Genomic DNA, 13,566 nt, shown 5'->3' with positions numbered 1-13,566 from the left:
CTAACCCCAAATCATTAAAGATTACAAACAAAACCCTTACACCAAAAAACACTCCTGACAAATCACAGCCATATTTCATAAAGTATAAGCAAAATCCAAACGTAATTTCTCTCTTGGTCTGCAAGCGACCGATTCCTTAATATTGCATTTTGTATGTCTCCATACTAAGCTAGTAGAAAACCAAAAAGGCCATCTTACCAAACTGGTCATTTAGATGTCTTCCTGTGTTATGAAATGCAGCAAACATCAACTGTAAAATAATCAACACAGATAATGTAAAATATTTACGTTCTTTCATTTTAATAAAGTGACTCACATGCTCACTCACTCTTGAAAAACTGCTCAGTGAAGGAACTCTTCAGAGTACGATCCTTTAGCAGGATATCCTTGAAGAAAAATGTCACAATAAATTTGCTAGCCTAAGAAGGTATGTATTAGTTCAATCATGGCTTTAAACTACAATTTTGCAGAATAAACATCCTAAATGTTACTGTATAGCAAGAAGGAGCTTGTATCTCACTGTGCCTTGGATCACACTGAGGCACTAACCAGCAAGAGAAGGATGACTGTAAATTGTTTCCAACACTTCCTCAGAGATCTCCTACAATGATGCTCACTTGTGGGTCACAGCTGAAGGCACACTATGGACTAATAGTTGAGTTCTCAGTGCAAGTTCTTAGAATATCATTAAAGCCTCTCTGACAGTGAGCCTTAAAAGCGCCTTATCTTGCTTTAATGCTCTTTAGAGAAGAATTAAATAGGACTAATACATTCACAATGAAGTTTATATGAATAGTTCAAGAATGCCTTGCATTATGTCGTTCCCCCATCCCCTCCCCCCCTTTATTTTTTGTAGAGACTGAAGTAGCAGACAGATACAGATCATATAAAACATATTCAGTTCCCACAGCTAAATCTCTCTGTACATCACAACTTGTCTCAGTACTACCTCATAATCTAACAACCGGCTAGTCTCTGTGGCTTATACCTTCTTTCCCCACCAACACAGCTTGCACCATCAGAGCAAGGATTACAGTCTGTGTCATGCTGTGACTTAGCAAGAGTTGAAACACTCAAGATCAGTTCTTGAAACTTTTTGTGGTAGTTGCTGGATGCAACCCTGACAACAACACAGTCTTAAACTGCAACAGTGTATAATCCTTGAAAAATCTTTCCTGAAAAAAATCTGTGCACCAGGTCACAGGGTTCCTCAATTCTTAACTCCAAGCCTTTCAATACTGCAATAGTTTTAAATTAAACGATTGGCGATGAACAAATATTCTTTCCACATGTATTGTACACTTCAACACACCACTGACAGTTTTAAAAACTCATGCATTAAAATCATTGTCTAGCTATGTATTTAAAACAATTAAGTCATCATTAATTCAGTAAATGCCACAATAGGCTTTCAGAAATTACAAAAGAATTCTTTCCCACGACATACATTGATATGATATTTGTCTACTAGGTGATCTGCTTATTATGCACCAATTTAATGCTTTCTTAAAATATGTAGCAACAAAATGCACAAAAGAACAAAGTTACTCTACGTAATTATTTGACACGATAAGTTTCAAAATCCTGACATGCCAAGGTAACTAACAACACATCAGTATCACCACAGAATCTCCCAATTCACTTGGCACCAAAGGGTTAATCTCACACATTTAATATCCTACCTAAGAATAACTGTAGCAAGAAGATAGTTCTTATGGTAGCCTTAGTAAGACCATACTACTTCTTCAGAACACAACAGTAAAAAAGCCATGCAAATGGAGATGAATGGAGCACAAGCCACCGAGGTAATTAAAAATGTATTTTCCATCTCCTAGTAATTGAATTGTGTACAAGCTGCAAGTTAATGAGGTCATCTACCCTCGAGCACTGACAGGAAAGCAGGAATAATTATCTTTCAATTTTTTCTTATGTAGCAATTAATTTTAACCATTCGCCTACACCCCACTCCCACTTCCCTCATTCCAGTCAGTCAAAGTCACAGCTAAGCCAAATTGACAAGCAATTGATATAGTAGCAGCACAGAGCCACCGAGGCGGGCAAGGTAATCAAGGGGCTGCAGCTGTTGAGGGCTAAGCGCTTCCAGGTGAATGTCACCTGAGATTTTGCATTCTGCCACTCGGAGGACTTGGGACACACAGTAGTGCCTGACAGCACATCTGGTGCCAGGTGGGCAGGGAGGGGACATTGCTGATTCGGGAAGGGAACAGAAGGATGGACAAGGATTGATGAACGGACAAGACCTGAAACAAAAGTGTCCTCTTTTTTAAATTTTTTTAGGACTCATCTACTATCATTGAGTATTGCATCCCACATTTGGTAACTGTATGAAAAAAAAGTGTCATGCCTTGGCTTTTAATTCAAAAACACAAACACTAATTAGACTCAAACCCTTATGATGCCTCCTGTAACTGTCTAACATGGACTTACAGCAACACTACACTTCAGAGGAACTAAACATGTGCCAAATCAGATTTGTGAGAGTGGGACACAAGGAGCAGTTTGGCACTTTGACCTGTGAATCAAGGCCTCGCAAGCTCTGTGCAGATGTCCACATTTATAATTGTGCTGGCAATCTCTGTGGTTCTTCCTTTGACCTGCACCATCTTTCAACAGCTAAAATGAGCAGTTCTGTTCACAAAAAAGCAGGCAGCTAGGGATCTTTTAACAATTACAACATCAGCAATGTAACAAGTGTATTTAACTCAATTCACTGAAATGGTTAAGATCAAAGGGAGGAGGCCTAAGTGTTTGGTTATTAATACAACTCCCACAGTTCCTCCTTCAGTTAAGACTACAAATGTTATCAGCACATTGCATGCTAGATAGAGCACATGAAGATGGCCATGTGAGGCCATACCACAGTGACAACTTGTCCCTGTATGTCAGCTTGTCCCACTTGCCAATTTCTTCTACAATTTTTAATTATTATATTTAGGAAGAAGTCCTTTCCTGACAGCAAGAATTCTGATACAGATGCTCTTAGATTCATGAATTATGACAATGATTGTGTCTTACTCACCTGGCTGAGCAGAGTAGTAAGCCTGCCTACCAGGTAAAACTCCTTCACATTTGCAAGATATATTAAAAAGTCTTTCTTATATGCACTACTATAACTGCAGGGAGACCCCGTAAAAATGGTAGAAATTATTCTGTGTCAGAGGTGGTGGTGAAGAAATCTCAGACTGTTGCCTTGGACTCCGAGTCCACAATCCAGCTGCCTCTTCCTTTTACTAGCCAGCCAATTCAAGGAGGTTTTCTCCAGTTGACTTTATGTATTTCAGAAGCTTCCAACAAATATGCTTCCTTTTAGATGAGCATCATTTTCAAAGCAAAGCTCAGTAGAAAAGGTAACAGAAGTTAGTCCCTAGTGCTTTACTTCATTAGAAATGCAAATAATGATTATTGTGTGGGTAAAAGTTAGTAGGCAACACCTGGAAAAGTGGTAACATATAAAGGTCACCTCAGCTTCAGCATAAGATTAGCATCAGGAATGAAATCAAAGGCAAGCAAATGACAACATGTAGAGACTGGAGGGAAAAAGGAGTCGCCACTTACTTTTGAGCACATAAAGAATGTAACAACACATGATGGTGCAGTAATATAATAATAGCAGTAATTTCTATACATTTATTTTATCACCTAACTTTTTATGTACTTTGCACCAAAGCTTCTACTTTTAGTCTCATTGATGGTGCATTTCACAATCTAAAAGCTGTTGAGCTACATATAAATAGACCAAGAAGTGGAAAATAAGCAGCTTGTTTCTCCTGAAATGAAGATCAATTTTTGCTTCTAGCAGGAGACTTCACAGTCTCAATTTCTTATGTCATAGGAAGATGTGTGAGGCATAACTGTAGCATATGTACAGAGCAACACCTCCACAAATATCAGCAAAAGGAGTTTTTACCAGAAAAAAAGTTATGCCTTTTGCTTTTTCCTTCACCTCTGAACAGTGTCCAAGAGACTAGAAATTGAATCAGTATCTACTCTAAGAAATCAGAAGTGAAAACGAGGGCACTGACTCCCATTTAGTCAATCAGAAATTAATATGCTTGGGTATTCACAAAATAAAACTCAAAACTTTTGCTCAGGATTGAAACAACAAAACCCAAAACAAAAATTCAAGTTCCCCCAACAAGCCCCAGTAGTTTAATTAACTGCAGCTAAGGGCAAACCTGGGACAGTTGCAAATGCTGGTGACAAGTCCAGATGAAAAGCAATCAGTTACAGTATTACAGAGAACAGCACATCCATAAAGCTAGTAGTCATCACTCATAATTAAATTCATTTGAAAACACTACACACATGGACACGATAGAAAGACATGAATTGTACTACAAAGACAAAAATCATTCTCAGTGGTTAGTTAGATGTTGTCAGTCAATTCTAACAATCTCACAGCCAGCTTTCTCTCTGTAATGGCAGATTAAACTTGGCAGACTTGATGGGGCATAACAAACTTCACTTCACCACTTCACTCCTCCTCTTTTTGCAAAACTGGGGCATGTTCATCCCTTCAGGTTTATTCCAGAAAGCCCAAATAAAACAAGATCAGTTTCCATGTCCTCTGGAGGTTCTCCTGCTTTCATTAGAAGGGAAAGTTCAAATACATGTGCATAAACTGAGAAAGCTGCTTCATCCTTTCTCCTGCCTCTGAAGTGCAAAAGGACAGAAGAATGAAGTGCTTACTCAAACAGTGCCAGTGATCAAAAAGCAATGAGTAGACTTAAATAAAAGGATAACGTTATATAGCTTCATCCCTTCTGAACACAGCAAGTGTTCTGCTGGGTCAGAAAAATTGTCCATCCTGGGAAGCATCTCGTCTCCCACAGAGGGAAAAAGGAAATGCTATTTCAGAAGAGCAGGAAACCTTGATCATTTTCTGTGGTTTGTTTTCCTTGCATCTCCCAGCATTCAAAACTGTTGTTTTGGCATATTTCTAGGGTACATCCTGCTTAATCTTTTCAGTATTTGTTTATGGACCTGTTGTCCATCAATTTGTCTACTCCCCCTTTGAACCTGCAGATACTGTGCCGCTGCAACTATTTGTAGCAATTGATTTTAGAGTTTTACTACTCACTGTTAATACTTTCTCTGCTAGCTTGTCTTCTGATTTTTTTTTAAAGTTCTCATGTTATGTGAAAAAAGTGTCCCCTTCCCTGATCCGCTTCTGAAACAAATTGATCCCAACAGTAAGAAACAAGAGGTGGTTACTCCTGCAGCTCAGTATAAATCACAGAAGGATTTGAGAAGGGGTGGGAGGAGAAAAAAAAAAGGAACAATTCTTGCCATTAGAAGTAAACATCTTGCCCTAATTTTAAAATGTTTTTACAGAAATCCAAGATGATACTATTCCTTACTTTCAGGGATTTTAAATATCCCAGATTTACTACAAACTTGACCACTAAGATAAACTAACTTGAGTTATTTGACATGGAAATGACATGACAAATAAAAAAACCCCCATATATTTTTATGTTTAAAATAGCCTTCAATGAATAGAAATGGTGATGATGCAAAAATTGACAGGTTTGGGGTTTTTTTTAATACTTAGCACTGTCAAATTTTCTTCTACACATTAGTATCAGATATATTTGTATTAGATATATTTACATATTTTATTTCTACATCAAAATGTTTTGGGGATGTTTCTCTTTCTTGTTACAACTTCTTGTATTTACACATCATAACATCTGTGTGAATTTTATGTTCACTTCCTTTAAAACCAAGTCTTCGGATTTGGATTAGTCCCCTTTTTCTTTTCTACCATTCCTAAAATGTAGATCTGGGGGAAATGAATATGTGAAGAACTAGCCCCAGAATCATCACCCTTTCGCTCCCAAAGCAAAAGCCTTTCTTGAATCATACCAGGGCTAACCGCTGTTTGGGTTAACCACGAGAAAGGGAACCACCTCTACCTCAACACACATCGAACTCTACAACAGTAATTACGTTACCCGGTTACCAAAAGAGCTCTATGATTAGGAGAATTCATGCTACAAATGTGACTTAAAAAAGCAGGTTAAACACTTTCTCTCCAAAAATCAGAAAGCTAAAACTTAGGTACCATTCTGAAATAAACCACAGCCAAACACAAAGCAAGAAACTACACAAAATGCTTAAGTCTAGAAAAGCAGATGGAGAAATGTAATTGCTTCACAATCAAAAGCCTCTAGCACACAAATTAGATTGAAATCTCTGCTTGGATGCTGAAGTATAAAGGAACTCATGTTCCCACTACACTGAAAGCAAAACACATTGTCACAGACGCACAGGAACAATTACACCTTGATACAATTTTGTTTAAATAAACCTAATCTTTTCAATAGTGATCTGCACAGGAGAGCTGATATGATTTAATCCTACCGAAAGTCTGAAGGCATCAGCACAAGCCATCCTAAACCAACAATGATTACACAAATCAAAACTTCGCATTTGTGCTTAAATTTGATAATAAAAGTACCAGTTTTAAAGGTAGAACTTTTCACACCTACATCTCGGGCTCTTTTTTGGAGCAACTAATTTTGGTGTAACGTAAGTTTTACAGTGTGAACTGTGAACATTGCACAACATCCCAGTCTGTTTGCCTGTACTCCATTCCTTACTGGATTTTCTTTCTATTACTGTGAAAACACTAAAAGATGCAACCTGGCAAAACCTGTTCAATCCATTGCCTTCTGTTAAGGTAACAGCCCCAGCCCTGCACAGAGATGTGCATCCCTAAACTGTGTCACTCCAGAGGCATGCCCAACCTAAGCTTTAAATTTCAACTTTGAGTTTTTCCATTTACAGTATTTCATTTCTAATATAATTGATGCTAAAAACTTTTAACTTGAGACAGGTCAAATCCTGCACAACCTTTTTCTTGTGAAGAGTCCCAGAGAGATCAGCATAATTACTTGCTAGACTAATGCATCTCCTATAAATACTTGCAGAATTTAACTTTTTTAAATGCTAAAATAGCTTATTACATAAGCATATGCACTCATGAAAGATTTTAGGCTGCACCATTAAATACTTCTGTATTTCTAAAAATCTTATCTACCCAGCTGTTGCTTATCAGTCATCCATTTAATTATTGTACTCTGTTGCCTTGATCTGGCTTTGCCACAGTGTGATAAATTGTGCACAGGTGTACTGCACACACTGTTCCAGGCACTTTTTTTTCCCACCCTTCTCCAAAGGGTCATAGAGGGCATCTACATGAAATAGACTGTTACAGGAAATTTCACACAAATAGGGAAATGCATTTTTTTTTTTTTTAAAAAAAAAAAAAAGCCTGAGATCTTAAAAGGACTCTGACCACTCTCACTAAACAGTGTGTCAACTTACCATACAAACTCGCCTGTATCAGGGGTCCATGGCAGTGTACTCAATGGCTCTGGGAGATCTGGGCATAAAGAAAATTACATGAGATATAAATCATAGTATTGAACTTACCTCCAGAGGAGGGGATCAATTTCAATGAGCATAGTGACATTTACTGAGGGTCCTTGACAAACCTGGTCGTTCTCTCCAGCTGTTAAACTAACAGATCAAGGTTATTCCATAGGATCTCTCTAAGTCCTCACAGAACAGGTTGCTGACTGTGCAACTCCATAATAGTAACTAAAAAAAACCCCAATTTACATTCTTTGTTGTCAGTGCTATTTTAGTTTAAAAAGCACTATCATTTAAGGGTATTTCCATTCACTAGCTGGCTCAGTGTTAATTTCTCATCTCCCCCTCTCCTAATCACACATGAAAGTTAGAGAATATGCAGAAGTGACTATAGCAAAAATGGAAGATTTTCGGTAGATGTTCAGGTAGCAATCTACAAAACCAGCATGAATTTCTGCTCAAAGCAATTGGGGAAACTCTGCTTCCTCCAGACACCATGATTAAAGTATTGCATATTAGTTCCAGCCAAGTCAATTTTCTTAAATTGAAAACTCCAATGTAACAAAGTTTCATCAAAAAATTTTTGTAAAGTGCCGTTGTTCCTAACTGTCCTCAGATTTGGACAGAAGTAATGTATTGTCAGTTATAGCAGGCTTAATATTCCCTCAAAGATTCTATAAAAGTTGAGTTCTGAATTACTGTCTCCTGGCATCAACACTGACTTCAATTTTTTAATTTTACTCTTTTCATTGAAAGTCTTCTTCCTTCATTCCCACCTCTCCCAAAATGATAACCAAAATACTTTATTTCTTAGGCATTGTCTGAAAGAAGAACAGTGATTTTAGCTTCTAATATATAGGTACAGATTACCAGAGTTGAAAAACTAGAACTTGTATCACCACTCAAGATATGTTGCTCATCACAAATTATGCTTTGCAATTCTGATCAATAGAAGTTACATATTTCATACTTCCATTCTGTTCACATTCAAATAAATATTTGATTGCTAAATGCCTTAACTGAACAAAATTCTAGGATATTTTTTTCTTTTAAAGAAACATTTTTAATGTGATATTTAGAGTATTCAGATGTTTTGTCTCTTTTCCAAAACATGATTCTATTGTACGACTATTAAAAGGTAAACCCTGAATAACACATATCATACCTGAATTAGTTTTTACAATGAACTCCAGAAGGGAAGACAGAAAACTCAGGGAAATACTACATGGGCCAGCACTGCCACAAACACATTTTATACTATTGACTGATGACATAAGACTACTAACAGAAGAAGAAATAAAACGTGAAATTAGCATCTTCCTTTATAGAACATCATATTCTGGACTATAAAGGTTTTAGGAGATCTAAATTGAAACCCAGTTTAGAAAAATGCATAATGCTTTCAACACCCAGTCTGTATCTGTGCAGGACTGAACGGCAGCAAAGCAGCACTGCCCTGTAGCACAGCATAAAACAAGCCCAGTAAAGACAGACTGCAAGGAGATCAAAGTAGCAAGACATCCCTGCTTGTCTTCTATTTCCTAGGATACTTCTCAACAGCTGTGTTTCTTTCATGTCCATGTTTTAAAAATAGTCATTTGACATTTACACCTGAATTAATTCCAGCTATAAATAACACACACCCCCCCCCTTTTAATATATCCAGCTAGTTTTAGGATGTTAGCAGCTCACAGTATCCATTTCATTAAGATCTTTCGGATTTTAAGTGATAAATTATTAATTATCCTTTCATGTTAAATAAACAAATCTAGATTAAGCAGGTCTCTGAAGATCTTCTGCCCTTTCAAAATAGTTGTCTGTCCTTATACAGTAGCACCTCTTGGTTCTTCAAAATGGTTACTCAGTAAACAATTCTTGAATTCTGACTGAGAAAGTCAACAAGCAGACAAGCAGCTGGTTTGCTCTCTCTCTACACCTTTTAATCTCTCTATGGAAATTTCCACCTTAAGCGAAAAATCACAACTCATCACAGTAGGGGCTTTTCTGACAAACACACAGCTATGATGGGCTGGTCAATGCTCCCACCAGGTCTGCCAGGACATTACAACACCTGTTAAAATAGAATGTTTTTTTCAGTCCTGTACTAGATAAAAGATAGAGTCTTTTCAGCTTACTCTTAACAGTTGACCTCCTCCAGCCATTGAAGCATTCTTTCAAGTTCAAGATCAGCTAAACCCTCACCTTCCTCTACCAGTGAGGACTGCACATGTCTGCAAGGGTATCTAGAAGAGAATGACCCTGTGATGAAGTTTGTTAGCTGAGGTGCTAGAGCAGCCTACCTGCATTACTACAGCTCTCCTCCTGCTCTCTGTAGCCACATAATTCACTATGGCCTAAGAAAGATCCTGATCACCTCTTCATAATTCATGAAGCTTACTACACTATGCCTGCTCTGACAGTCAACCCTACACCTTTTTCACCTAGAAGACATGCACTGTGAATTAAAATGTGGGGTTTTTCTTCCAGTAAAATAGAAACCAGAACTAATCTTCCCTTAGGTCCTTCCCTCCCCCCCCAGTTTATGTGGCACAGACCAGCCCGCAATAATCAAACCAGAGCCATTTAGTGTATAGTCTAGTCTTGCTGTGACTAATAGGATGATTGGTTGTATAGCTTCTTTATGGTTGTTCATTATATCACCCTTACATAAAGTAATTTAATTTCAGTGGGATAATTAGGGTATTTCTAATCTAACTGATAGTCTGAATGAAATGAGATTCTCCGAGGGAGATTTGTGTACCAGGAGATTGGTGACCTTTGGCCCCAATTTTCACACAATGTATTAAGCTGACAGCCTTACTTCCAAGCCCTGCTGCACTGGCTCTTCACCACTTGTGCAGATCTATGTGCTACAGACAGCAACACTGAATGAGGTTCTTCTACCCAAAATCCCATTATTAATTGAAACTGTAATATTTTATTTGAATTACAAAAAAATAATCCAGGCCATCATTCACTAGTTGGAAATGCAGCACTATTATTAGTCTGCCATGCAAAGCATGCAAATAAATTCTTGATTTTAGATTGTGCCTTACAAGGCAACATCAAGTATATACAACATTCACTTGATCAACACCTACACTTTTTGTAAGTATTGAAAGGAAAAACTTCCCCCACCAGTTTTCTGGAAACATATGCAAAAGTTGAAAAAAGCAGCTTCTGTACCACTGGTAAACCGAATCAATGCTATATTGCATTTATGAATCAAAAAACTAAGTTTCTCTACCTGTAGCTGTCAAGCAGACCAGACCACCTGGCTGGTTAACAGACAAGGCCCTCCATTTCTTCACTGATACTTACGTACAAGCACTTTTCTGTCTGTCTGTCTCTCTGGTCTCTGAAAGCTGACATATTCCTTTCCCACATCTGTATAATACCATCCTGGCTTAGACCAATCCAACTCTCTGAAAGCAGCCAGAGCCTTTTTCCTTCAGTAAATTGTGGACTGAATCTGGCTACTCTAACCTAAACCCTCTTCATCATACCTGCAGTATCGTCCCTGCAGTTGCACATTCCTCTGTTGATCCTTGTCTTTACAAAGGATGATACCCTTAAATACCAAAAGCCTTTATCTACAGACCTCTGAAATTATTTCCCTGTGATTAGTAAACATCTTCAACCTCAACAGTTTAGCCTTTAATCCTAAGAGCTAACAGAAGTAAAAAAGGCCTTACAAACTGAGGAAAACACTTTGCTCTGCCATATAATTTATTTTTAGTGTTCCAATATTTGATTTAAAGACAGCAAATAGGTTATGTGATCTTTCAGGCTTCTTTGTCCCAGACTAACAAACAGCTCAAGTGAGGGACTGAAGACATAACTCACAGTCTTTCTTTTCCAGACACAATGAGATCCTGTATACGGTAAAGACAGATTTCCCACTAATGTCAAAAGCATCACAATTTCACCTACAGGTCTATAGTTACACATAAATAACCAATACAGTCTCAAATATATATATAGTGTATATGTACAGACATTTAGCATGTGTGTATATATACACAAAACTATTAACCTGTTTTCTATTTCAGCATAATAAAGCATTATTTAATGAAAGCATGTACACTTGTTCTCTGAAAAAGAAACCTCAACATTTACACTTGTGCATGGAGGAAAATATATAATCGATAGTATTTATACCTCAAGACTGAATAGACTTCATACAGAGGTAATTCTTTTCAAGAAATTGTTCTATAATTAGCACCTTTTTAAAGAGAGATATGTCATTGCTTTTAAAAATCAAAACCCAATAAACTGCTACTAAAATAGCTACTAAACACCTTTTCTTTAAAGAACAACCTCTTGAAAAAAATACGGTGAGGATTAAGATTCTGTGTACATCCATATTTTAAACCCATTTGTGGGGGGGTGGGGTAGATAAATCCAGCATAAGAGCAGCCCACCTCAAACTTTACTTCACTCAATGTCTCACCTTATTATTCAGTAATGGTCATTTCTATTTTTATTTTTTTCACCAAGCCTTACACTTGAAGCTATGTCAGACCACTTCCTTGGGAATTTGTTGTTAGCAAGTCACTAACCTGAAATATGGTAATGGCTCAAAGCAGTCTTGTTGAGGACTATTTAGGAGACTCCTGAGTTCATGGTTCATTGACCTGACAAAATGAAGAAGCCATTGTAGTTTAATGGGCCAATATAGGGTTCCCATACAAGAAATAAAGTGCTTATACTAAAGATGACAAAGGACTGTTTTCTACTTTTTGCGTACCATAAATTTAATGTTAAATACATTTTCAGAAATAAGACAGTGTCAATTAAAAGTAGTTTTAAACTAGTATATATTTTATAATGTCTTCATCATATGGCTATCTTAATATCTGCCACAATATTGTTCTTGGTCAAAGGAAAGACAAACAAATTAACTCGTTGCAACACTGATAATCTTACATTAAGTGATTGCCCAAAACATAGCTAAGGATTATGAATATTTTCTACAATACATCTACTTCACATTAAATCATGAACTCTTAGAAGGGCAAATCGAAAGCAAATGCATTATTATTATATTAGCGTATTTAAGAGACCTGACATTGGATAGTACCGGATTTTGCTCCATTTCTGCATCTGCCATCAAATCTACACAACTCAGTATTCATCTGTACTTCAGATGAGTCTTCACTGATAAAATATCACTAACTCTCCTTTACAATATTGTCTGACATCCTCAGACAAAGTGCAATAGACATATTTCTACTTTAAGGGTTTGATTTTCAAAGTTAAGTGTTAAGGAGTGTACTTAATTTGAGCATTTAACGCTAAAATACACAACATCGAAATTGAATCTACGATCAGATACATATCTATTCATTTGCATAGGCTCATCATTTTACATGCACAACAGAAACAACTGCCCTGAATTCCTAGAAGCAGGTTCCTCTCCTGCCAGCCAAGACAGCCTTTCGGCACAACTCCGCTGCCTCAGTCTACTTCTGTTCTGGATCCTTTCAACCCTGCCAACACTTAGTTTCTTACACTTTTTAGAGAAATCAAAAGCTTGTGCAACTGTGTGGTGACCTGAAGATCAGTTATTTTGCTAGGAAAATAAGAGATAAGTAAGAGAGCCCCATGCTACAGTCCATTTTTATTCAATTAGGAAGACAAGCACTGAAGCCTTCTGGTGGGCTGAACCAGGCTAGAGCTGTAAGGACAACCTGAGGTGGAAGAGTGGAGAAAACAGCTGTTTAAACATCTGGCCAGTAAAGCACATCTTGAAACCTGACTACTCCTACAGTCCCTGTACACAAGTTCAAAACAGATCCTCATCATATTATTGAGCCTTCATAAAAGCTGAAGGTACTCAGCACCTCCCAAATGATGTTTCACTGCCTCCTTGGAGCTCATCCCTTGTCCCTGAAGAGACACACAAAGTATTTTAAATGAATAGCAGAAAATTATCTTTTTTGTATAACTAGTAAGCTATGTCCTGATATCAAACTGAGAAAGAGCACTCAAAACCCACCATCCCTCCCCTTAAAAAAAATTTAAAAAACTTTATTCTTAATACAGTTAATAGAGTGACAAATTGCTATGGTATAAAGAGTGTCAAGGAAAGAGAAGACACATCTAACACATCTACTTTCACATATTTCAGCAACATTCAAACCATGCCAGCATTAACAATGA

At 37.3% G+C, this 13,566-nt stretch overlaps 1 long non-coding RNA gene across 1 annotated transcript; it reads right to left on the bottom strand.

The window, feature by feature from the left end:
- Window positions 1-228: 228 nt before the first annotated feature.
- LOC141950486 (uncharacterized) lies at window positions 229-12,039 on the bottom strand. The gene is made up of 3 exons (XR_012631039.1): window positions 11,964-12,039; window positions 7,354-7,411; window positions 229-250 (listed from the first exon to the last, which is right to left on the bottom strand). It is a non-coding gene; the product is annotated as an uncharacterized LOC141950486 (long non-coding RNA).
- Between the last annotated feature and the right edge of the window lie 1,527 nt (window positions 12,040-13,566).

Source organism: Strix uralensis, chromosome 15 (assembly GCF_047716275.1).
Source record: "Strix uralensis isolate ZFMK-TIS-50842 chromosome 15, bStrUra1, whole genome shotgun sequence".
In the NCBI taxonomy this organism is placed as follows: Eukaryota; Metazoa; Chordata; class Aves; order Strigiformes; family Strigidae; genus Strix; species Strix uralensis.
The sequence above is the reverse complement of the archived record's forward strand: the minus strand, read 5'-3'. Positions and strand labels throughout refer to the sequence as shown.